This window comes from Aotus nancymaae, unplaced genomic scaffold (assembly GCF_030222135.1).
Source record: "Aotus nancymaae isolate 86718 unplaced genomic scaffold, 86718_ANA_hifiasm-v0.15.2.pri h1tg000077l, whole genome shotgun sequence".
Classification (NCBI taxonomy): Eukaryota; Metazoa; Chordata; class Mammalia; order Primates; family Aotidae; genus Aotus; species Aotus nancymaae.
The window spans coordinates 6,616,587-6,642,870 of NW_026988492.1; the positions used below are offsets into that span (position 1 = coordinate 6,616,587).

Below are 26,284 nucleotides of genomic sequence, written 5' to 3' on the forward strand. Positions count from 1 at the left end.
ACTATCTATCACCAGAGATAGGCAGTAACTGACTATATTTTTGTATTTCATACGCATGGAATGGTAAGCAATATGCAGTAACATTTGAACATCTTTAAATGTACAGATGTGGTGAATTACATGAAAAAGATTTCCTAATGTAAACCATCCTGCAACATTAGGATAAACACTAACTGATCAAAAATGTATTATTTAAATATTTTGATAGATTTGGTTTACTAATATTTTATTTGAGATCATTACACTCACATTCGTAATTAACAATGACCTATAATTTTGCCTCACTTTACTTGTTCAGTTTTATTATCAAGGTTACGCATACACAATGATGTGGGAAGTTGTCGTTTTTCTGTTCTTTGAAAAAGTTTATACAAAGTAGTGCTTATCTGTTCTTTGAAGATTTTGTAAACTTGGCTGTCTGGCCTGTGTTTTGGAGGGGGAGGCATCTCAGGAAGGAAGGCTGTAGATTATTAACTTGATTCACTTCTTTTGTTGATTATAGGTATATTCTAGCTTTTTCTTTCATCCGTTTTTGTAATTAATATTTTTCTAGGAGATTGTCTGGTTTCTCTGTTTCCAAATGTATTGTCGGGAACTTATCCATAGTATTCTCTTACAGGCTTTAAAATCTTCGTCGGTAGTTATGTTCCGTTTCTTTTTCATGCTTTTTCTCCGTGTCCTTGGTCATTCTTGCCAGAGATGGCTTTAGCACTTTTCAAGGAACTGGCTTTTAGTTGGGTTGATTTTCTGCATTATTACTTTGTTTTCTAGCTCATTAATTGCTCTCCTTATCTTTATGGTTTCCTTCCTTCTTCTGCCTTCCTTTTGCTTGCTTTGCTGTTGTTTTTCTGTTGTACTGTGTCAAGCACATAGCTGGCGAATTTTTCAGTCTTTCTCATGTTCTAATACATGTGATTGAGGCTGTAAATGTTTATTTAAAGCAGAGATATCCAGTCTTTTGGCTTCCCTGGGCCACGTCGGAAGAAGAAAAATTGTCTTGGGCCACATGTAAAATACACTAACACTAATTATAGCTGATGAGCTAAAAAAATGTCATAATGTTTTAAGAAAGTTTACGAATTTGTGTTGGGCTTCGTTCAAAGCTGCCCTGGGCTGCAAGACATGGGTTGGACAAGCTTGATTTAAAGTATCATTTATTTAGGCTGCATCTTATGGGTTTTATTTCTGCTTCATTTTAATTACTTTATAATCTGCATTATTATTTCTTGTGCTCTTACAGTTTTTCATTTTTATTATGGAGCATTTCAAACATACAAAAGCAAACACTGCTTCATGCAGACTCCTTCTGGAATGTTCCTAGTTCAACATCACATCAAGTGAACTTTCTAATATATGCTTTTGGGTAATAACATTCCCCATTTTTAATCTAGAAATCCATGCATGTGTCTTATTTCTTCTCTTTGAAGACAAAACTATACCTTAAATAACCTCATGTCATACAATGCAAAGGCTTTGCAAAATCCAGCTGAATTAAAATTTTTTTAAAATCCCACATGACCAGATTAAAAGCAGCCCATTTTGCCAAAACGTAGACTTGCTTCATAGACAGTTAAAAGTAATTTTTTAAAACACAGCTCTCATTTTCATCACTACAGTTTCCAGGTTTGAACTTCTACAAAAGTTCGGGATAGTTGAACGAGCACCGTTTTTGGAACTGTAAATAAAGCAGTTGCCTATGAAACCCTGGTCCTGCTTTTTCGCCTCTTTGCCTGCCACTGATCCTTGTCCTGCTCCTGCCTTTCCAAAGGGCTGTGTGTGCACTCCCAGGGAATGAGCCATCCAAGCCGCAATCCTGAGCCCAAGAAAAGCACCACCGAGCCTCCGCAGGAAAAATAAGTTGCTGCCACACGAAGGAAAGGATTCCAGAGCCTTCAGACTCCGCTGCCACTGGCTCAACTGTTTCTAAGAATAGCGTGAACTGTGGAAAAAAAAAAAAAAAAAAAAAGACTGGCACCAGGCATTGGTCTTTAATTGTCTCCAGGCATTAAAATAGAAACAAGCTGAAACGGAAGTGCCTCTGGAAACCCTCTCCCGGCCTCACTCAGTGTGGACCGGGAAGCAGGATGTGGATGCGGCTTCCAGAGACACAGACTCCAGAAGGCCAACCCTGCGCCGGGGCGTCACCGCGGAGCGTGTTTCCAGGACAGGATGGTCTCTCCCAAAGCGGACGAAGGCCAGGGGCCGGGAGGGGTCTCCAATGGCCCAGGCCTCGCTCACTCTCAGGCTTCCTAGAGATTCTCTCAAGGGCGCTGATTGGAGGTCCCATGGGACGTGAGGGGTCCATCTCCCAATAGCGAAAGTCGTTTATCACAGGCTTCTGTTTCTGGTTCGTTTTCATGATCTTAAATTTAGCTAATTGGTTCCTAAATCAGACTTTGCAAATTGTTTCTTCTCATAAAAAACAACATCAGGCTGAGCGCGGTGACTGACACCTGAATCCCAGCACTTTGGGAGGCCAAGGCAGGAGGATCACCCGACGTCAGGAGTTTGAGACCATCCTGGCCAACATAGGGAAACCACGTCTCTACTAAAAACACACAAAAAAATTAGGTGGGCGTGGTGTTGGGTGCCTGTAATCCCAGCTACTCAGTAGGCTGAGGCAGGGGAATCACTTGAACCCGGGAGACAGAGGTTGCAGTGAGCCGAAATCAGCCACTGCACTCCGGCCTGGGTAACAGAGTGAAACTCCATCTCAAAAAAAAAAAAAAGAAAAGAAAAAATCAGCCTTATAACTGGGAGTCCCCTCAGCATACAGAGGTATGTGCAGTTAGATCCTATATTCATAGGCTGGAGGTTCCGCCCTCATCCCCTACTCCATAGAGATGGGGAACACCACTCTTCAGTTCAGAAGGCACAAAATTGTATTTTATTTTGTTTAATGAAGAAGTGACATTCATCTGAATACTGAGTTTCATAACCTAAACAGATTTCCAAACTTTGGGGATTGCTTCCAAATAAAAAAAAAATGCTGCAGCAAAAAACAGATCAAGTAATCCAATTCTAGTCTCCACTCATTCAAATTCTCTTGCCTAGTGCATTAATCATTTTATGAAAATAGGTTTTTTCCCTGCAAGATTTCTAGTATTTATGAAATTACTCTTAGTTGGAAACAGAAAATAAACCAACACTCAAGCTTTTCTCAATTCCTAGACAAACACACTAAATAAAAGAGGTGGTTAAGGCTATGTTTCCCAGAAACCCAGTGCCAATTCCTGACAAGATTATTTCAGCTCTACTTTTTCTAACATGCTTCATTGTTGACGAAGTATGGAAAACACAGAAAATAAAATGAAGCTCTTTTCTCTTATGTGCATAATATTTCATAATGTATGGAAGTCAATGGCTGCCTCACAGGTGGGGAACAGGGCTGGGGCAAGGGGAGATACACAAGTCAAAAGAATAGAACTTAATAGGGCTGGCAGGCCCCATGTGCTCCAAACTCTACACAGCATGCCCCTTCCAACCCAAACTCTAGTTGAAGACCTCAGATGAAATTGACAGAATTCTGTTTTAGAAACACATAAAACCAAAAAAAAAAAAAATCTAGCACCAGAGGGAGACAGATACAAATGGGAACAGCCCAATCAGATGGAACATTTACAACGCAGGTCTCCCAGAAGCCCTGTCTTTGGCTGCAACCATCAGCACGTGCAGAAATGTCATCCCCCATCCTGTAGCCTCCCCGAACACAGTGCTCATTGTGATCCTTATCTATTCAAACCAGATTATTCAAGCCAGAGCAGAGATTGATTGTCTTTGCCCAAGGTCAGCAGTTATACTTGCCACATGCTAGACTGTGCCTAACTCAGAAATCTTAGAGCATTTAGTTGCACATAGGACAGACTGCACAAATGTTTGTTGAATTGAATGGAATGACTGTGCTCAACTAATCTCCAATGCTCAACTGTTTCCCAACATCCATTGGTCCTTCACATCAACTCTCATCGCTTGGACCTTCTATTGCCTGTGTTTGCCAACAAGGCTTATATTTCAGGACACCAGCCCAACTCACCTGCTAGACCCTGAACCTACCTATGTTCTCCACCGACACCTCACCCTGGTCTCTGCCTTAACTCAAGAGTCACCCTTCTCCACCATCCGACATCTCGATCTATTCGCAGCTACCTGTATTCAGCTGTGACATTTACAAGTGGGATCAAGGAGAAGGATGGCGAGGGAGGAGAAAAGAGCTTACATTTGCTTTCCCCCTGTTGTGTGCCAGGCACTGCATATATTATCTCCTGTAATTCTGTTTTTAAAGAATGCTGGAGACTAGGGAAAGAATTGCTTGAACCCGGGAGATGGAGGTTGCAGTGAGCCAAGAACGCGCCACTGCACTCCAGCCTGGCGACACAGTGAGACTCCGTCTGAAAAAAAAAAAAAAAAAAGAGGCTTCCACTGTCTAAGCCTTTGGGTCAGGAAACTAACTCAAACATCAAGATCCCAAAGCCTTCCACAATGGAAACATTAAACCCCTACTTTTAAATTAGGGATTTTTAATTTATGATTTTAAATTAAGAGAACTGATGAATATCCATAATGAAATTTTTACCCACCCACTATAAAATGAAGTACTAAAATGTGTGTTTCCCTAAGGCTGAAATAGTCTATTCAAAGAACTTCCTTTGTTCTGAGACTATAGGGGAATCCTATCTTAGGAAGGAGTAAAATAATTTCTTGTTGCAAAAATTTCATATGCTCAAAATTACCCTTCAAAATCCTTCAAGAAGTTACCAAAATCAAGTCCAATAAACCATTATTACTTCCTCTTCCTCCTCCTCCTCCTTCTCCTTTTAAAGACAGAGTTTCATTCTTATTGCCCAGACTGGAGTGCAATGGCATGATCTCGGCTCACTGCCACCTCTGCCTCCCGGGTTTCAGCAATTCTGCTGCCTCAACTTCCCAAGTAGCTGGGATTACAAGTATGCACCACCATACTCGGCTAATTTTGCATTTTTAGTAAAGACAGGGTTTCACCATGTTGGCCAGGCTTGTCTCAAACTCCTGACCCAAGGTGATCCAACTGCCCAGCCTCCCAACGTGCTGGGATTACAGGCATGAGCCACCACACCCAGCCCCAATAACTGGTTCTATACCTGAGTATTCCTGGTGAAATAGTTGGCTCACTTTAAGTGCCAGGCTGTTTAAAAGAAAGAAAGAAAAAGTAAAAAAGCAAAGCAAAGCAAAACAAAAACCTCTTAAAGACTAGAATCTCACTCACCTGAGGAACATGGAACTGCGGTGGTCACGTGGCTGTAAGCATATATATAAAAGTCATCACATTTTTTACCTTAGATTTTTTCACTTCACTATATTTAAATTTACCTCAGTAAAGTATTATAAGAAAGTCTTATACAGATTGTCAAATGATTATGCAGAGAATTCTCAAACAAGAATTCTCCCTTGTTCTCTCACAACTGAATTTTAGTCAATGCACTTAAATCCTTAAGTTTTTGAGTTATAAGCTCCCTCCTTAGTAGGAAGTCCGGTACCTAAGGAACCTTCATAATTCTTTCATATACTGAGTGAAGATGCCAAAGTCACTGATTAAAGCTCCCTAACCTCTTAACGTATTACCACAAAACCACCCTGGGGGCCAAGGGACCTGGGTTTTCACTGCTCTCTTTATGAAACTTTCTTTCATCTTAGCTGAAATAATAACTCAAAATCAATATGTGAGTCAGTCAAGCATTGTTAATCCAATAGCAAATGTCTTGACTTTTTAGGTTACAGGCAACTAGGGAAATACTTATAATAGTTAAGGTTTTCTTAAAAAACAAACAAATCTTCCATAAAGTCTATATGAATTTTTTTTGTTGCTTTACAAAGCAAAAATTGTCTTAAATCTTCTTGATTAAAAAAGAAATTGGGCCAGGTGCGGTGGCTCATGCCTGTAATCCCAGTACTTTGGGAGGCCGAGGTGGGCAGATCATGACGTCAGGAGTTTCAGACCAGCTTGACCAACATGGTGAAACCCCATCCCTATTAAAAGTACAAAAATTAGCTGGGTATGGTGGCATGCACCTGTAATCCCAGCTACTCAGAAGGCTGAAGCAGGAGAATCGCTTGAACCAGGGAGGCGAAGGTTGCAGTGAGCCGAGATCACTCCACTGCACTCCAGCCTGGGCGACAGAGTGAGATTCCATCTCAAAAAAAAAAAAAAGAAAAGAAATCAGAGTGATGGCTTCTTGTTAGCTTGCAAATCCCAGAAAATGATACTGTAGGAAAACACCAGTCATTTAATTAGCTATTAAACAGACAACTTCCTTTCACCCTCTGGATTCATAGCTCCCATGGGAGAGTTTATTAACTTTAGTGGCTAGGTTCACCTTAATTAAGCCTAACTGCCCTTGACCAGTTAAATAGCTAATCTGTAAAAATGCAGCTGCTTTTGGATGTGTGTGTGTATAAAATTATTCATAACTTTTTATTTATTTCAATATCTCCATTGCTTCAGGATACTACTTTGCAGCATGCATCATTAGAGGATAAATCCATAAAGATAAAGCATTTCCATTCACACATGTGATCTTTCACATCAGCCTTGTAAATGTCAGCATTGTCCCTGAACAGTGGGTATTCCGAAGCTAAGTCTCTGGAATCCCTGACTTTAAACTGTTGAGTAAGTTCAAGTTGCGTGTTCACGCTGGCAAAGAGAGTGCCTAACTACAAAGAAATACCCACTGTGTCATCAGTGTTTCATGTCCCTTTGGACCGCCCGTTCTGTTTCATTATTCCTCTTTCAGCCACCTCCAGGCCGAACACTCGGACAAAATCACTCTGGCAACTTGTGAATGCCTTCTGCTCATCTAGGATGGCTGTTTTGCCCCTTGTGCTTTCTTTACTGAGCTGTTTAATAAACAGCAGGGTAGCTGGGAATTTCTTGGAAGGAGCCGGGCAGGGAGGGGGCACCGTGGTGCCGACTTTCCAGGCTGACTTGCAGTTGCATTTGCAAACCTGGGGCTCCCCGGCCATCCCCACAGAGCTCCTGAATAGGTTGCTAAGGACTTGGCAGTGTTCTGCTCAGTCACCACGGACGCTAAAGAGGCCACAACAGGCTGGATCCCAGAAGAAAGGAAGTGCTAACAGTCTGAGTCACCGTGAATGTGGGACTGCTTCATTTAATAATCTCAGACAATTCTGTCTGGGCTTAAACTCCCCACAGTTCTGTGACAGTGTCCCAGAGATTCAAAGATAAGTCACCTGATGCCTTCAGAACACATTTCCTTTTATTCATCACAAGATAGTAAAGCTTATCCTTCATGCATATTCCCTGGGTTTTGTTTGGTGTTTTTTTGTTTTTTGGTTTTGTTTTGTTTTTGTTTTTGTTTTTTGACAGAGTCTCATTCTGTTGCCCAGGCTGGAGTGCAGTGGTGCAATCTCCGCTCACTGCAACTTCCACCTCCCAGTTTCAAGTGATTCTCCTGCCTCAGCCTCCCCAGTAGCTGGGACTGTAGACACCCACCACCATGTCCAGCTAGTTTTTGTATTTTTAGTAGAAACAGCGTTTCACCATGTTGGCCAGACTGGTCTCAAACTCCTGACCTCAGGTGATCCTCCTACCTAGGCCTCCCAAAGTGCTGGGATTATAGGTGTGAGCCACCACACATGGCCACATATTCACTGTTAACCAGCAATCTTCATTCATGGCATCTGGCCTTAAACAATGGAATGAAATTTTTTTTTTAACATCAAAAAGGGAGGAGAATAAATGAGAAGGAACGTTAATATCGGCTTAAGTGACCTGAAACAGCAAGTGCAAAGTTGGGGGGATGTTGGTGTTCGAAGGTGTGTGGAGTTCAGCAGGCAATCTTTCCCCACACACACACATCCTCTGAGTAGAGGAAGCGGAGATTGGAAGAAGCCCTTGTTCTTATTTTGGTGGTTAACTGGACATACATGTAGTCACACCTTGACAGTCACAAAGTCCTAGGCAAGGTAACATTGGAGTCCAGAATAGATGCCCATTCTGCTATAGAATGCTGAGTGCTTAGGAAACAGGAGAGCTTTTGCAGTAGTATTTATCTCCACACATCTCATTTTTCTGTCACTCTGGGGTGGTTGAACTGTGGCATTACCATGTTCTCTAACCCATTCCTACTGTGGGATGTGGCAATGCTTGACAGAGAAAAATCGGGATTTGGACAAGATCTATTCAATGTCCCTGCACATTTTGTAGAAGCTAGAATTGATGGTGCATATACCACAACTTGAAGATAATGCACCTCATCTCGTCCGAAAGCAGAAGCTAAGCAGGTTTGGGCCGGGTTAGTATTTGGATGGGAGACCACCTGGGAAGACGGGGTGCTGTAGGCTTGGCCAGGTACAGTTTGGCTGTGTTCCAACCCAAATCTCATCTTGAATTATGCTTCCCATAATCCCCATATGTCGTGGAAGGGACCCGGTGGGAGGTAATGGAATCATGGGGCTGGGTTTTTCTCGTGCTGTTCTTGTGGTAGTGAGTAAGTCTCATGGGATCTGATGGTTTTTATAAAGGGCAGTTCCCCTGCACACACTCTCCTGCTTGCCACTATGTGAGACATGACTTTACTCCTCTTTCACCTTCCACCATGATTGCGAGGCCTCCCCAGCCACGTGGAACTGTGAGTCCATTAAACCTCCTTTGCTTTGTAAATTGCCAGTCTCAGGTGTTTCTCCATAGCTGTATGAAAATGGACTAATACAGCGGCTCATGCCTGTCAACCTAGCTACTGTCATCTCAGCCTGAGGATCACTTGAGACAAGAGGATCATTTGAGCCCAGGAGTTTGAGGCTAGCCTGCACAACAAAGGGAAACTTCCTTTCAAAAAGTAATAATTAACTTAAAATGTAAAAGGTGAGACTGCTCCAGGACCCAGCCAGTCTCTCCAGTCACCTTGGGTACGTGACAAACCACAGGCACGCAAGTGCAAACTCCCCGGGGGACAAGGCCACCTCCTTCCTTGGTGACCTCCTAGCACACAAGGACAGGGTGTTAGCTTAAACTATAACCTGTCCTCCCCAGGCCACGAGATCTTTGTCCTAGCCTCTCCCTAAGACTCACCAATCACCTCCCTAGGGAAGCAGAAGAAACAGGGTGCAGAGTGTTCGAGGCGCACACACCACAGTCCCAAATAATTCACCCGGGTGGCCAGGGGCTCATCTGTTCCCAATTAAAAATACATCTACAAGCCAGAGATCTTGATTTCAAACAGATCCAGGGATGCAAAACGGCACTTTGAGCACATAAGGTATAGTACACAATAAGGAATGTAAAGTTTCATTAGAATAATTAAGTGTTAAGTACACATATGTATGCATGTGTATGTGTGTATATATATTAGAAAACTTTTTTACTTAATAAAAATATATCACATATCATACAAATACATCGTGGTGTATAATAAGTACTTACCATCATCGTGTGCCAGTCATACAATTCGAGGCTTACCTGAAAAGAAACGAACAAAAACAATTACAACATTAAACCTTAAATAATAGAGACTGAACATAATTTAAGCTGTGTACTTATCCAGCATAACCTGAAAGGAATAGAAATGTGCATTACACATTCATTGCCTCAAAAAATCTTCATTTTGAAGCCATCATTAATAATTATAAATAAAAATGACTGTAAATCAAAATTTCTCTGATGTACAGGGAGCAGTAGGACAAAATCACATAGAAGGATTTGTTGTGATATTATCCAGTTAAACCCCAGGAAACAGTGATGCAACAGCTCTTGGGAAAGATCCCACAGTGTTACCGGTTTTTTCAAATTATCTTCAAGCTTGTACATCTAGAGTATCTTCTGCTAAATAGTAAATAAGCATTGTTTCGTAATGCTTATGAGATATTTACAAAATGAAATACAGAGTTTTTTTTGACACTTTTTTCTTGTCCACAGAACACCAACTGTCCCCTTACATCATCACAAACATGTCCCAGCAACCGCTGTGCTGCTGTGACCCACAGTAAACCATTGTTCGATTTTTATTTAATTTTATTGTTTGAGACAGGGACTCACTCCATCACTCAGGCTAGAGTGCAGTGGCACAATCATAGCTCACTGCAGCCTCGAACACCTGGGCTCAGGCAATCCTCCCACCACAGCCTCCCATGTAGTGGGGACTACAGGCACACATCACCATGCCTAGCTAATTTTTTTAATCTTTAATAGAGATGGGGTCTTGCTGTGTTACCCAGGCTGGTCTCAAACTCCGAGGCTCAAGCAATCCTCCCACCTTGGCCTCCTAAAGTGCTGAGATTACAGGTGTGAGCTACCACACCCGGCCCATCATTCCATTTTTATATAGATGACCATTTATTTAAAAATCTTGGGGAAATTATTGGGCTGCTTATGTGTGTCTGGTATTTAAGTAGCTGGAGAAATGGGTGTCTTCTAGATGTTGTCATTTAGTGTGCATGAGTGTGATTAGGGGCTGTGGGCCTAGGAAGTCTTTCCTAGTGTCTTGGTAACATCGATTCCACTAGAGCTGGCTCCCTAGGAACTTTTCCACACACAATGGGACTCTTCCATCCTTCAGAGTCCTCATGTCCACACAAATTTAGACACATTCATCACAGAGAGGACATTCCTGAGGCTGTGTGGTGACGAAAGCTTCATTTGTTAAAGGTTAACCTGTGGGGGCAGCAAAAATACTCAACACGGGGGTTATTAAATTTTCTAATTAAATGTGATCAGGGAGCTTTGTTGTCTGGATGTCAAGTTAAAGCCACAACCGGGCAAAACTCTTCTGAAGACAGTCAAGCACGTGTTACGCCCCTAACCATAGATCAACATTCTCTGTCACTTGCACTTGAGAGTCCTTTCATCATAATGAAAAGTATCAGGTGTTGAGTGTGTGTTTTACAGCTTACATGGAGCCATAAGCCAATGGAGTGGGTTCCAGTATTTCAGAAATTCCCTAGGCTTCGATTTGACAGAAGGGAAATAGGCCATTATCTCCCATGTCAGGCAAGGCTCCTGCTAAAAAGAGTACCCTCCGCACTGGCCCTGTACCCCTCAGCTAAGGGACACATAACACGCAGACACGTTTCAGAATAAATTCACCATAACCACAGACAGTCCACGACCTCACAGCTCATCTGTCCAGATAATGTATTCTACAAATAAGGACGCTGAGACTCAGAAAAGTGAGAAGAATTCAGAAAAGAGAGAGATTTCAAAATAAAGCTGAGCTCTAATCAGAAACCAGGTTTCCAAATGTTGTCTTATTGCAGGAAACAAGGAGGCACTGGGCACCAAAGGAAAAATGTATAATGGAGATTTTGATCCCTACACTAGGGCAGTGACGGCCTCTGACACCGTCCACAGAGGCCTGACCGGGAACACGTAAGAGAAGAGCACTGGAAGTTCCGGAACAATCCAGAAGCTGAGGCTGAGTGCACCACGCAGGTAACAGAGAGGCCAGCTGAGGAATGAGTCAAACTGAGAAGCCCCAGAGGGAAGGACCCTCGTGGACCCCAACCGGCTACTCTTCTTTAGCAATGAACCCAATGATGTCAAAAGAAGCCAGAAATCCAGATGATTTAATTAAAAACCTCCCAATTTCTTAATGCTGGCACCCCGTTCAAAACATTTTTTAGGCTGGGTGCAGTGGTTCACGCCTGTAATCCTAGCACTTTGGTAGGCCCAGGCAAGAGGATCACTTGAGCCCGGGAGGTCGAGGCTGCAGTGAGCTGCATTCATGCCACTGCACTCCAATCTGGGTGACAGAGTGAGACCCTGTCTCAAAAAATACAAATTTAAAAAAAAAAATTCCATTTAGACTTTCATCTTCACTCGTCCACAGAAACTGCCTTGTCAAGATCAACATGACCTCACTACTGACAAAATGAATGGCCAGTGTTGTCTTATCTGTTGCATCCGCTGTGCTTGGCACGGCTGAACAATCCACCTCTCCTGAACACTTCCTAAGTTTGGCTTCCAAGGCTATGTGATTTCAAACTGCTGTGCAGCTGGGAAGGAAGCCCTGCTCTACACTCTGCATCACTAGACGACAGCTTTACCACATCAGTGCTCTACACTGACACTACTAGTTCTCAGACCTCAGCTTTCCTTTTCCATCCATCTTCACACCCTAGATGTCTGATTCCATGCTGGGGACTCCCAAAATAACATCCTCACCTTACCTTTCTCCCAAACTCCGTACTTGTAGATATCCCATTGCCTATTAGACAAAACCTCTTTAAATGAAAGACAATTCCCCAAAAGAACGAGGAAATTCCACAGATAGGACACAAAACGGCCCTAGATTTTATATATTAAAATGAATAATTAGGGCCAGACACGGTGGCTTACTCCTATAATCTCAGAGCTTTGGGAGGCCACGGCAAGAGGACTGCTTGAGATCAAAAATTCAAGACCAGCCTGGGCAACATAGCAAGTTCCTGAATCTACAAAAAGGAAAAAAAAATTAGCCAGGCACGATGGCGCACACCTATAGTCCCAGCTACTCGGGAGGCTAAGGTCAAGGATCACTTAAGCCCAGGAGGTGGAGGCTGCAGTGAGCTAGGATTGCACCACTGCACTCCAGCCTGAGCAACAGAGCAAGACCCTGTCTGTCTCTTAAAAAATGTTGTAATTTAAAATAATAACAAAGTTAAGTGAAGACTTGTAGTGCATTCATTCACTATGGAATGGCAAGGGGTGATGATGCATTATTTTTTTAACCTGAAACTAAGCCAAGACTATTTTTAAAGCTTTAGGTCTCATTCAAGAGCAACCCAGAAGCAAAAGCATCTTCCTCAATCACCAAAACACAGTGGCCATTAATCCAGAGGACAGAAGAGCTGGCTACTCACTCCAGCGGTTCTCAGCGTTAGGCAAGGCAAAAGCTTACACTTCTTAAATTTGCAAAAAGGAAATATGTCTGCCCTGCAAGTCTTTAGAGGGTTCTGTGTTGATAAAACTAAATATCTTGAATAATAATCCCTCAAAGATTATTTAAAATGATATTACATTTATTCTTATTGTATAACCCAGGGCCATTTTTAATAATCAATTATTTAAGGAGCACTACATTAACAATTTATTACAGAAACCTATAAAAAGAAATGTTTAAATTTAGAATGTCTGATATTTGAGGTTATGATTTTCCTTATAATAATTGCAAGAATGATTTTTAATAAACCCATGTCCATGATCATAAGACCGCCAAGAATTACCTTGAACTGCTCATTTTAAGATCATTCCAACGTATCTTCCTTCTGCCAACATATTATGTCATCATTAGTCGTAATATTTTAATTCTAAAGATTCTTTCAAAGGAAAGTCCAATTTGGCCAAGTTTTTTCCCACCCTATTCCCATCAAACTGTTACAAACATTATTTACTTATCAAATTTTTGTGTAAACTAAGATTTTCGAGAAATTTTTAAATGATCTTTCAAAACCACATTATTTTACAGTGTAGTGAAAATTTAATGACACTCATTTTTGGACCCCTTTCAGCCCAAGTACCACTTTCTTCCTGCCAGATTCTATGGAGGTTCCCATTTTTAGATTCTATATCTGTAGCTAAAGTTACGCACCAATTCTGGGTCATAGCACATATTCTTAAAAATAACTGTTTGACTTTGCTGTCTAATCATCAGTTGCTTCTATGGGAACACGTTTGAGATTAACCACATTAAAGAAATAGGTGAATTTTTTATTGGGGAAAATAAAACATGTCCCTAAAAATTTCATGGAAACTCAGTATTTGTTCATTCATATCTCCAAAGAATCCTAACATTTTAACATTGCTTCACAGTGAAAAGTGGGGATTAGGCAGAATAATGAACCTATTACTTCAGCTATGTTCAAAGTCGCCCCATAAACTGGAGCTTTGATTTTACAATGGAGACAGTGAATGCTTTTGTGTCTGATCTGTCTTCATTGCGGTTCCACAGGGAGTCCCTATATTTCAAACATGTCTGGCTTAATGAATTTTTTTTCTTATTATTGCTGCAATCTGTTTTGGTGTCAGATTTACTCCAGCTTGGAGGGCTTTGTTGCTCTCTTTTCAGGCAACAGACCCTTTCCGTTTCTGAATATGTTGGCTAAGGATACAAAGGAACAGGTCTGAGGGGATGTGCAATGCCACCATGGTATAAGCCAGAACGAAACCTTCAAAACAACTCCCTCCTCCTTTTGATCAGTGAACCAACTGCAGCCTAATATTTTGAAGTGCATTTTTGTTATCTTTAGGTCAAACTCAAATGCATACGGTCATGAGAACAGACCTCCCTAGAACCTCTGAGGTCCACGGCAGCCTGGGTCTCATCATTTTATTTGTGTTGAGGTCATCATTAGGTGCCATGTTTTCATAATTTATAAAGAAACTAATCTGCTAAGAAATGGTTTCACCAAGGAAACCATTTCAGACTCTCTCAACGGTCTGTTCAGAGAGTCTGAAAATCTCAGTGACCCCTCAAAACAATATCGTCCATATTATTTTACCACAAGCAAAGGGCAAACTGATGTCTAGGTAAGATACAGTCACATACGCATAGCTATATAATTTCCCCATTTCCTGATTTCTGTTTTAAAAATCTGCGTGTCACACTCTGGAAAATAGGAAAGTTTCATATGACAACATAATTCCTCTGTCCTCTGATGGGGGTGTCTGCCTTTTGTGTGGCCATAGGGCTTAATCTGTTAGAGCCTGATGCTGGTCCTACTGAGGACTGGGGGTAAGAGTGTTCGAAGTCCAGGGTGGGAGTTGGTCTCTCCCTGCAGGAAGTGGACATCCCAGGATTGGAGAGGAGGAAGGATTTTAGAAGCAAAATGGAACCCTGAAGATGTCCCAAGATGAGAATGAGAGGGGGCATGGTGTGGTGGCTCATGCCTGTCATTCCAACACTGGGAGGCCCAGGTGGGAGAAGCACTTGAGGTCAGGAGTTTGAGACCAGCCTGGGCAATATAGTGAGACTCCCATCTCCACAACAAATTTAAAAATAAGCCAGGCATCGTGATGCCTGCCTGCGGTCCCAGGTACTTTGAGAGACCGAAGTGGGAGGAGTGCTTGAGCCCAGGTGTTTGAGGCTGCAGTAAGCAGTGACTGCACCACTGTACTCTGGTCTGGGCAACAGAGTGAGACCCTGTCTCAAATAAACAAACAAAGGAATGAGAAGGAACACCTCTGTCTTTATGGGCCTCTGTCTTTTGGTTCTCTTGCAGGTCCTCCCAGGAGGTAGAATCAAACACACCCACTGTCCTGTGAACACAGGGGTAAAGCCATGTGGGAAGGTGACCATGAAGAGACATTAATTGGAAAATGCAGTGGTATGATTTTATAAGCCAGATTATTTAACATCATGTTCCTCTTTAGAATTACATCCTTGCAATTGTTGCTTTCCATTTGTTGAACTCACGCTTAAGTGTTAACCCGAATATAATGGTGTCAAATTAGCAATCCTGTTAGCAATCCCTTAGGCCTGGCTACCGTTTTCAATTATAGCAAAAGAAATAAAGTAAACTCCTTCACACCAGGTTCCAACTTAATTCTACATCCAACCAGACCTGATTGAAACCCCTCAAAAGACAACAATTAAAACTAAGAAACAGACAAACTCTTAGGCTAAGGATTAAAGACAAGAGAAGTAAACATTCCCAGTTATTGCCTGGAGTATCAGGACCGAACACGGACTTTGGACATATCACAGCAGGTGGCTTAAGACTGGACCAGGAACCATCTCCTTTATGCTAAGTCCTTTTGGATTGTCTCCTGTTTTAAATTAAATGTGAAATTATTCCTGTAGATCTTACTGTTCTTGTGTTTTAAATGTCAACCATTAGAACTCAATGACTGCCTGTGTGGGAGTAGAAAGTTCCTTTTACTGGAAAAAAAATATATGGTTGACTCTTGAACTGCAGGTTTCCACTTACACGTGGATTTTCTTCCACCCCTGCCACCCCCGAGACCAACCTCTCCTCTCTCTCCTCCTCCCCAGCCCACTCAACACAGAGAAAAGTAGAATGAAGACCTTTATGATGATCCACTCCCACTTAATGAATAACAAATACATTTTCTCTTCCTTATAATTTTCATAATAACATTTCCTTTTCTCTAACTTACTTTATTGTTAGAATACAGTACAGAATACATAGAACATACAAAATGTGTGTTAATCAAGGGTTTATCTTATGGATAAGGTTTCTAGTCAATAGCAGGCTATGAGTCATTAAGTTTTTGGGAAGGCAAAAAGTATACACAGATTTTGGAGTATGCAGGAGTATGCGTAGCACCCCTCACCTTCAGGATGCTCAAGGGTCAGTGGTACCTCAAAACATAAAATGGCAATGATCTGAACACGGGGTGTGATTCTTATTTTCAGCCATCAGCTGCCCTCATTAAAACAGAACTGTATCATCTAGTGAGCTGGTTCTAGGAAGGAAATTACAGTTGCCCATGTTTCTCTTAGATGTTTAAAGATGTCTCAGTACAGAGCTCTCAGGAAATCTTCAGAATTTCCTATCATTTCAAAGTCTCTGACTTGGAAGAGAAGCTGTATGAGTAAAGAAGACGGGAGAAAGCTATGAATCCCCCACAGACAAGCAGGGCTTATCTCATGACGCCGTCTTTTTTTAGCTTCTGCCAGCTGGGTGGTGCTCGGGCACTGGAAACCCTAAAGCTTGCCATAGGAGCATGGTAAAATTCTGAACTTCAAAAGAGTGCTACATAAGGATCATCTCAGCACGGAGAGAATGCAAAAGGAAGAGGCGTGAGTCTTGGTGAGATCTGCGTGAACTTCATCGTGATTGCAGAAGGGTTGACTAGGGTAGAAAAAGAAGCAGAGTGGGAGAGAGATTCGAGATTACTAGCAGCTTTCCTGCAACACTGCCTGCCTTGGGAATGCTCCATTCACTGACATCTAAATACCCATTATGGAAAATAGACTTACATTGTAGAATAAGGGGAAAAGGTCACTGCTTGGTAGCTTTTTATACTTTGCAACTCTTCTGCACCCTCAAATTGATAGCCACACTCAGGGCATGTGGAGTAAATGAATGCTCTTCACCCAGGCTGCCCCCACAAAGGACGAGGGCATTTGCCCAGGGAGAGGCCTCTGCTGGGGCTGCTGTTCCCGGTGTAGGGGCTAATTAGGACACACAAGGTCCCCAGCGCTTCTGTGGTGTGGGTTGGCCCATGGATGGATTTTCCATTCCATCGTTTTTTTCCCCTTCACATTTTCCACACGGCACTAAAATTACTCTTCAGAAAAGCGTTTATCTTCCTATTGCCATGTCACAGCCTGTCGCCATTAGAGGATTTTCAGGAAGGACTGGCTGGTACCTGTAAAAATATCCACTGGCTTTTACGAGTGGAACATCACCAACAAATCCTATTTTCTTTCCTCCCCATTCCCTCCCAGCCCAGCCTTTCCCTGCTACCCACTCAACTCATAAACTCAGTAAAAAGATTTCAACATTTCTCATCCTTTTTCTCCTTTTCTTCTTCAATTTTTTTGTTGTTTTTGGAAAATTTATTTCGAGAAGCAGCTTTATTTCCAGTACCTGTAGCTGACTTCCAGAAACACATGAGAAAATGCGTAGTGAGATATCCCAGTGTGTCTTGTTTTATAATATCAATGTGTGGTGTGTGTTTGCATTACTCAGGGGTTTTCGTTTGTTTCCATTTGTTTTTATTCTAGTGTGTGTGTGTGTGTGTGTGTGTGTGTGTGAAGAACTATTTCCTCCAGGTTTTTTTTTTTAACTTTTTTTAATCATAAAAAGCTAAGTATTTTTATAGTTCCTGTTAGAATATTTGGAAATATCAAAATAGGGAAGAAAAAAACCTTCCACCAAGCTAAAAGCCAGGAATACTAATATTGATATTTTAGCATATTTTTCCATTTGATTTCCTGAAATTGTTTTTATGCGATGTTTTAGATTTATGGGGAGGTTCATCAACTGTGTTCAAGTGTTCCTTTCCTGAGAAGCCTTTCCTTGGCTTCCCCTCGTATTCACCCCATCACAATGAATTGTAAATATTCTCTGTGTACACATTTGTGCCATTGACTTAACTAATAGCTCCTGTTTGGTGGGGACTTTCTTTAGTTCATCTTAGTTACTCTAGGATCTAGCACCTAGCAATAAATTCAAATATTTCTTTGCACAAAACAAATATTGATTTGCACAGCCTCTGTGCTGGGGCAGTTACCAGAGACCGAGTATTCATCAGTGAAACAGACAGATATGAGGAGGGCCAGCCACGGGTTATGGGAAGAGGAGGGCAGAGACATGGGGAGAGAAGGAGGGCTTAAAGAAAGGCAGGGGCCAAACCAAGTAGGGCCCTATGAGCTGGGCAATGGGGAGCCACTGAAGGATTCATACAGGCATCACACTTTCCCTGGCTCCTGCATAGGAAGAGATCAAAGCATTCCACAAGTGGAATCAGGGGAGCCACTTAAGAAGCTGACGGTGAGCTGGGCATGGTAGCTGACACCTGTAATCTCAGCATTTTGGGAAGCCAGGGCAGGAAGATCACTTCAGGACAGTAGTTTGAGACCAGCCTGGGTAACATAGCAAGACTTTGTCTCTACAAAAAAGTTTTTTAAAGATTAACTAAGCATAGTAGTGTGGCCTATAGTCCTAGCTGCCTGGGAGGCTGAGGTGGGAGGATCATTTGAGCCCAGGAAGTGGAGGCTACAGTTAGCTATGATTGTGCCACTGCACTCCAGCCTGGGCAATAGAGCAAGACCATGTCAAAAAAAAAAAAAAAAAAGAAGAAGAAGGAGACGAGAAAACTGGTGGTGGCTTGAACTATAGTGAGAGAGAGAGGAGGGAATAGGTAGACTGATTCAGGATGTGTTTTAGAGGTAGAATAGTCTGGAATTTCTGACAACTTGGCTATGAAGGTAAGTATAAGGAAAAGACATGTAGGCCATCCTGGGTTCTGAATGGAGCCACAGGTGGATGAAGGTGTGATTTATTGAGACAGGGAAGACAGGAGAGAAATAGATTGAAGTGGCAGGAATCAAGAGTTCATTTCGGGACATATTAACTTTGGGATACTTGTGAAATTGCTACATGGGAGTGGAGAGAGGGTGGTTGGATACACAAGTCTGAAGTTGAAAGAAGCAGTGGTCTGAGCTAAGGCTATAAATTTAGGAATCACCAGCAAATAAATGCTATTTAAAGCCATGGGTCAAGTTGGGACCACCCACAGAGAGTGTGGCAAGAGCAGAGGAAGGCTCAGGAACACAGTCGTATAGCTGTGTTAGGAGGGGAGGAGGAGCCAGAGAAGGAACTGGGAAAGACAAAGAAACCCAGGGGAGGTGGTGACTGCCCTTGAGCAAGGAGCAAGATGAAGGCACAAAGCTTAGGCCGGACACAGTGGCTCACGCCTGTAATCCCAGCACTTTGGGAGGCCAAGACGGGCAGATCACTTGAGGTCAGGAGTTTGAGACCAGCCTGACCAACGTGGCAAAACCTCGACTCTACTAGAAATACAAAAATTAGCAGGCATGGTGGCACATGCCTGTAATCCCAGCTACTCAGGAGGCTGAGGCAGGAGGATCACTTGAACTTGGAAGGTGGAGGTTACAGTGAACTGAGATCATATCATTGCACTCCAGCCTGAGCAACAGAGTGAGACTCTGTCTCAAAAAAAAAAAAAAAAAGAAAAAGAAAAAAGAAAGAAAGGAAAGAAAGAAAGCTGAGCCCTGAGTGTGGCAATGAGGAGGTCACTGATTACCTGGAGCAGGAGTTACCATCAAGCAGCGGAAGGGGAACCCGGCTGACAAGGAGAAGAGGTCAGGATGTGAGACGGCATGCCCGGCTGACTCTTCCATGAATTTTAGGCATAAAAAGCAGACAAATGGAATGATAGCTAGACATCCTATAAAGGACCAAGGAAAAACATTCAGAATGTTTGCATGCTGATGGGAATTATCCAGAAGAAAAGGGGAGCTTGATGAGGTTGGAGTTAGAGGCGATAATAAAAGGAGGAAGTCCCTGAGATGGTTCAGGGATCATGTGCACGGCATGAGCGTAGGGACTGGCCTTAGACAAGGGAGGGATGCGTGACAATTGTACCTGGAGGGAAGAAAGAGAAAACAGTGGAGGGAGATGATTATAGGTTTAGCAGGAGATGGGCCAGGCGCAGTGGCTCACACCTGTAATCCCAGCACTTTGGGAAGCCAAGGCAGATGGATCACTTGAGGTCAAGAGTTGGTGACCAGTCTGGCCAAAACAGCAAAACCCCACCTCTACTAAAAATAGAAAAATTAAGTGGGTGTGGTAGCAGGTGCCTGTAGTCCCAGCTACTCCTACTCAGGAGGCTGAGGCACGAGAATCAAGAATCACTTGAACCTGACACATAGAGGTTACAGTGAGCCAAGATCATGCCATTGCACTCCAGCTTAGGAAACAGAGCAAGACTCAGTCTCAAAGAGAGAGAAAAAAAAAAGACACCTGGTTGACGTCTAGTGGGGGTCTGTGATAATTCTTTTCCATATCCTGTTTCACTTTCTTGTGCAAGCCTCAAGTCAGCAGTTTTGATGAGAAGATTTAGTGGGAGTTTGAGAGCATTCTCCCTCCTCAAAGAAGTGTGATGTGAGGCCACCAGGTGAGATCAAGGAGGGAAGGTGGGTCAAGGTGGGTGAGCATGCCCACCAAGCACACAGGAGCAACCCCGTCCAGCCTTGGGGAGGCTGGAAGTCTCAGTGCAACATAGAAGGAGGAAGAATGGAGAAATACCAGAAGATGCTAAGCAGGGAAGTGACAGGATCTGACTAGAGGCAGAGAAGATGTGAGGTGGGTGTGGACAGTAGGTTGCTGGAGGAAAGAAATTGGAACAAAAGAGACCAAGTGGGAGGCTGAGAGTCTGATGGACACGAGAGGCAAGGCAGGCCTGGAATAAAGCTGTGGTGGTGATGGAGAGAAGGGGGCAGATTTCAGAAACACTTAGGAGGAGGGGTCAATAAGACGAACTTGAATCAAAAACACATTTATTTATAATTTTCTTAAACAAACGTGACTTCATTTTGAACTGCCAGGTGGCTATGTTAGCAAATACATTAAACTAAGTGTCCTTTGTTAAGTCTGATGGTGTTCCCAGGCATCAGTTTGTAAATGCCCTGGTTGAGACATCTCTCTGTTTCCCCTGGCTTCTCAGCACAGTCTAGGCACACAGCCTTGGGTAAGTGATTTTTTTTCAGCCAAATGAAGCTACCCAGGGGTAGGATTGCATCTTGTTCCAGCCTTCCTCTTCAGGGGGGTGCTGGCCATAGCACTCACAGTGCCTGGTGATTGTGCAACTGGGTCACACATCAGAGTAGAACCTCAGTGATACCTTGCACTAGTGTGGAAGGCTGTGTGTCACAACATGCTGTCATCTGTATCATTTGATCCTGTCTGACCCTGAGAGGTGAGCAGAACAGAATTAATCACCTCAGTGCTAGAGATCACAACTCTGGTAACCCAGAGAGGCTAAGTGAATGCCTTAAAGACCCAAAGCCCAGAAAAAAGGAAGGGTCAAAACATCTTGCCCCATATATCACAAGGAGCAAGTTTCTTCCTTTTATTATTATTATTATTATTGAGATATTATTATTTTTCTCTGTTGCCCAGGTTGGAGTGCAGTGGCACAAACACAGCTCACTGCAGCCTCAACCTCCTGGGCTCAAACCATCCTCCTCCTGCCTCAGCCTCCCACGGGACCACAGGCATTTGCCATCATACCTGGCTAATTGTTTTATTTTTTGTAAAAACAGGGGTCTCATTTTGTTGCCCAGGCTGGTCTCGAACTCCTGGACTCAAGTGATCCTCCTGCCTCAGCCCCCCAAACTGCTGGGATTACAGGCATGAACCACTGTACCTGGCTGTTTAAAGACTGCAAGCAGGCAAAGTTAAGAGAACCAAGGAAGAAAGGTGAGCTGCCAAGGATTATAGTGGAGTCTCCCTACTTCCGGTCCTGAAGGAGAAAGAAAAAAAGAAGTTTCCACCCTCCATAAAGAGAGCTGTAGCTGAGGAAGAGAGCTTGCCTGACACCAGAGCTGTGCCTTAGAGAAACGCAGCTACTGTCCGGATCGCAGCCAGAAGGAAAGGAGTCTGAGGTCGAGTCGTGAATACTCCGTCCTCCTCGCAATGCCTCCATTAGCCAAATCCAGAGGAACACCAGAGGACAAGGAAGACTTCACAGTCCAAACCTTAGAGGTCAGCCTCCTGGGGCACAGAGAAAAGCAGAAAAAGACAGATGAATTCTGGCTGGAGCAGGACAAATGGAAACAGAGCAGCATAAACCCCTAACAGACCTTCCCGTGTACACAGTAGTCCAGAAAAGGATCTTGTGCCTCCCCTTAAGCCAGTCGCTGTCAAGGATATTGACTTATAGGTTTCGACTTGTCAAGATTTAACTTTAACTCGTACAGGAGAGGGATAAACTCCCACGTGAAACTGAAGTTTTGCCAAAAAGGAAAGAGAGGGGAGTATCTGCCACAGTAAATATTTCTAGAAAAAATATCGGTTTGACAATCTCTTTTTAAAAACTGTTTTTACTTGAGAAAATAAAAATATTAAAAACTTTAAGCAAGGCTTCAAAAATATCTTTTGGAAATTTACTAGTCAATGAAATCTAAAAGTTTTGGAATAGCTTCTACACACTTATAAAAACAATGGAGAATTTGGTCTCATTAGGATTTAGGGGTTGAGACTGGAAAAAAAAAAAAAAAAGGTCTGGAGCCTAAAAGCTGCAAAACATAGATCCACTCTATAATCTAGATGGTGAGAAGGCAGATTGCCAGCTAAAACCGTTCTCTGAGGGATGCTGTTCAGTGCTCTGTCTACTAGAGTCTTAAGGGGCTCACAGAGGTGATTCTGGGGAAGACCAACACATTTCCTCTCCTGTTCTGAAACAGATCACAACGCACATATCACATTTAATCCTTGCCCAACACAACAATTATTACAAGAGACATAAAGGCAAAGGTAGCTGTTTACTATTTAGGCTAAAAGTCACTCTCATTGTGACCTCTTTATTGAAAGAACAAGCTAGGAGAGGAAATGTGTGAATCGCAGACATACATCCCTGAACTGTCTAACGATGAATAGTTGACCATTTCATTTAATTGCAGTCGACGAAACATTTAAAACGTTTGCCTTCTGTTCCCGAAATGCCGATGTTAGAACTATGAGGAATATACTGTGATCTGGATTTCCTTTATCTCTGTTTAACTTTCAGTTGCCTTCCAGACAATTCTGGTTTAAAGAACTAAAGGGTATTAAATGCAACAAAGGCCAAGAATTAAAATCAAGGAATAAACATGTCAAGAGTACCAAGACCTAGAAACAAAAAGGCAACAAAGATGTCAGATGTCTGGCTCAGAGGGTGATAGGTAAACAGTTCTACACAAACAGCCTGGTGTCCGTTACATTTGGAGAGATCTCCCCCTGTGTTCTCATAGGTATGTTCTAACTCAGGGGAAACCAGCTAATACTAGGAAAAGTATTAGCAAGTCTTCAGCTCAGCATTTTTGTTACTCATAGCATAGTTATTTGTTAACTCAGGTAAAACCCTTAGCTCTGACAGCAAACAACTATATAAGAATCACAAAGTAGCCAAATTCGTTCCTTCGTCCTCAAATTTCAGATGGTGATTTTGAATATTCTCCTTTATTCTTTTTTTTTTTTTTTTTTTTTTTTTTTTTGAGATTGGGTTTCACTGTCACCCAGGCTGAGGTGCAGTGATGCAATTAGGGCTCACTGAAGCCTCCACCTCTTGGGTTCAGATGATCCTCCCACTTCAGCCTCCTGAGTAGCTGGGACCACAGGCATACACTCAGCCAGGCTAATTTTTTGTATTATTTGTAGAGACAGGGTTTCCTCTGAAGTAGTAGTGATAGTCTTCCCACCTGCTCATCTCTCATTGAACTGCTTGCTCATTGCCCAGGCTGGTCTCAAACTTCTGGGCTCAAGGAATCCTCCCCTCTCAACCTCCTGAAATGCTAATATTACAGGCATCCCTGGCCTCTCCTTCATTCTCACACATTTGTGATTGTAATGAAGGTAGGGTAGTCTGATCACAGTTCTATAAGACAGAAGAAATTGGCAAATATGCCAGTTGTCTCTTTCAAGCACAGGCATTCTGCCAGCCACCATTTATCTTTACACTTGTACAAACAAGCTCATGGCCAGGGAAGAATTAAGATCATGACTGAAGAAGAAGAAATCATTGGGAGGCAGTTAGAATAGACCTTTAGAAGGAAATGGTTCTTAAGAAGGACTCTCAAGATTGAAGGAGATATTGATAAAATGAGAATGGCTGGAAAACAGTCTAGTAATATTCAGTATCCGAAGAAGAAAAACGGGCTGGGTGTGTTGAAGCTGTTGGTTTGGCTGAAATTTAAGTCCTGAGAAGACCAGTTATTAAAGGGAGGAGATTTGTGGATAAAGATGCAACAAATCTCAAAGTCCGTGGGCTTCAAGCTTCAAAAGAGAAAAAAAAGAGAAGACTGGATGATGGAAAACCAAATAAAGAATCTTAGGTAAAAGATTGTGTTCTGTGGATAAAAGCTATTTTGAGGAAGTGGGTTTATTCACTAAATGCCTGGATGAAGAAACGGAAAGACCTTCCCGCTCCCACCCTTGTCTCAGCCATGGTGAGAAGCCATGTGATCTCTCCCGAAGTCAGAGGAATGGAGCTGTTGTCAATGATCTCAATTTTTTTTTTAAAGTGGCAGCCAAGATGCTGTTGTTGCCTAAACCTAGCAAACAGATATGATTGCAGTGCCACAAATAGCACTGGGAAATAAGAAAGGCAAGGGAGCGTTGAAACAGAAGGCGAAGAGTGGAACCACCACTGCCTTTAATTTTGGGTGACTATCAAACATTCAACAGGAAGTGGCTCAGCCATAGAAGATGCTTAATCTAAATGTGAGACCAGTTTGGCTTTGTTGCCCAGAATTTAGCTGCTTCTGAAATACAAAAAGCAACTTCCATAACAAGCAAGAAATGTCTGTGTGCAACTCACAGAACCCCGGCCTAACTCTGGTTGAAGGAAGTAGGGTAGATGCTTACATTTAAAACAAAACTTGTGCAACTGTAATTAACTCAGATTTATCTTCAATGTAGTTTTCCTGCTCAACTTCCAGAATATTTTAACTGTAAGAGCTCCTGCATTAAAATACTGTAATGAGAAAATCTGGTACTACTTTGTGAATCAACTTTTTAAATGCAAATAAACATTTCCATGTGTTAGCCAGCCTCTGCGAAGCCATTCACCGCATCCGACCGCCTCATCTGTGCCGAAACAGACTACAACCCAGCAGACCAGAGCATCATGTCAGCTGCATCCAAAGGAAGGCAGATAATGAGGCTGAGTTAGAAGTGCAAGAGGTTTGGGGTGGGGGGATAATGTTTGTAAAAACATAAGAGGAAATATGAAGATTGCCCAGGCATGGAAAGCCTCCAGATCACGATGCAGATTTGACACTTACAAAAGGAAAACGGGTAGAAAACAAGATAGACAAGAGAGAACATCAGATTTTGGTGGGTCAGATATGGATGGATTTGGCCGAAGTGGTGGGAAGCTCTGGAGCAAAGACTGCACACTAGAGGATTCCTGTGCTGGACAGACACGGCCTTGGTACCACCACGGTGCCATTATTGGCTGGGAGCTGCCCAGAAAAAGTGTGGTCTTGGCTCAGAAGCTCAAGCAGATCCTCTAGGTGCTGTAGCTGGAAGCTGTCGGCTGCCCACACTCCTTGCAGCTGCCAAGTAAGTTCTTTCTCCAGTGAACATCTGAGCCATTGCACACCTCAATGCCTACCTCCATCCATCCCTGCAGGGCATCCAATAATCTTCAAAACGTCTGAGAGTTTTTCCCCAGAGTAGAGTCACTTGAATAAATGTCCTTTAGGGGAGAACAATGGGAATTCTACCATCATAGACTTGGTGTGGTATTGCTGGGTCCTTCATCCTGGGAACATGGCCACCCTTTCTACTGGGGGACTCCAGGTCTGAAAACTGCCTCAGGCTCTAGGTACTAGACAAGGGATTGCAAATATTTGAAAGAGCAAACACCCTCAGCCTCCTGGGCATCCGTGTTGGCTTTTTTGTTTTGTTTTTGTTTTTGTTTTTGATACAGAGTCTCACTCTGTCACCCAGGCTGGAGCACAATGGTGCAAGTTCAGCTCACTGCAACCTCCACCTTCCAGATTCAAGCGATTCTCTTGTCTCACCCTCCCAAGTAGCTGAGACCACAGGTGCACACCACCACGCCTGGCTAATTTTTATATTTTTAGTAGAGATGGGGTTTCACCATGTTGGCCAGGCT

General features: G+C 42.7%; 1 long non-coding RNA gene across 1 annotated transcript in view; it reads right to left on the reverse strand.

Annotated features, from left to right (window-relative positions):
* Positions 1-209: 209 nt before the first annotated feature.
* Positions 210-26,284, reverse strand: part of LOC135271382 (uncharacterized) — a 29,979-nt gene continuing 3,904 nt past the window's right edge. The window contains exons 3-4 of the long non-coding RNA XR_010339482.1: positions 9,416-9,451; positions 210-1,939 (exon numbers count right to left, since the gene is read on the reverse strand). This is a non-coding gene — a long non-coding RNA (uncharacterized LOC135271382). The remainder of the gene's footprint in view (positions 1,940-9,415; positions 9,452-26,284) is intronic.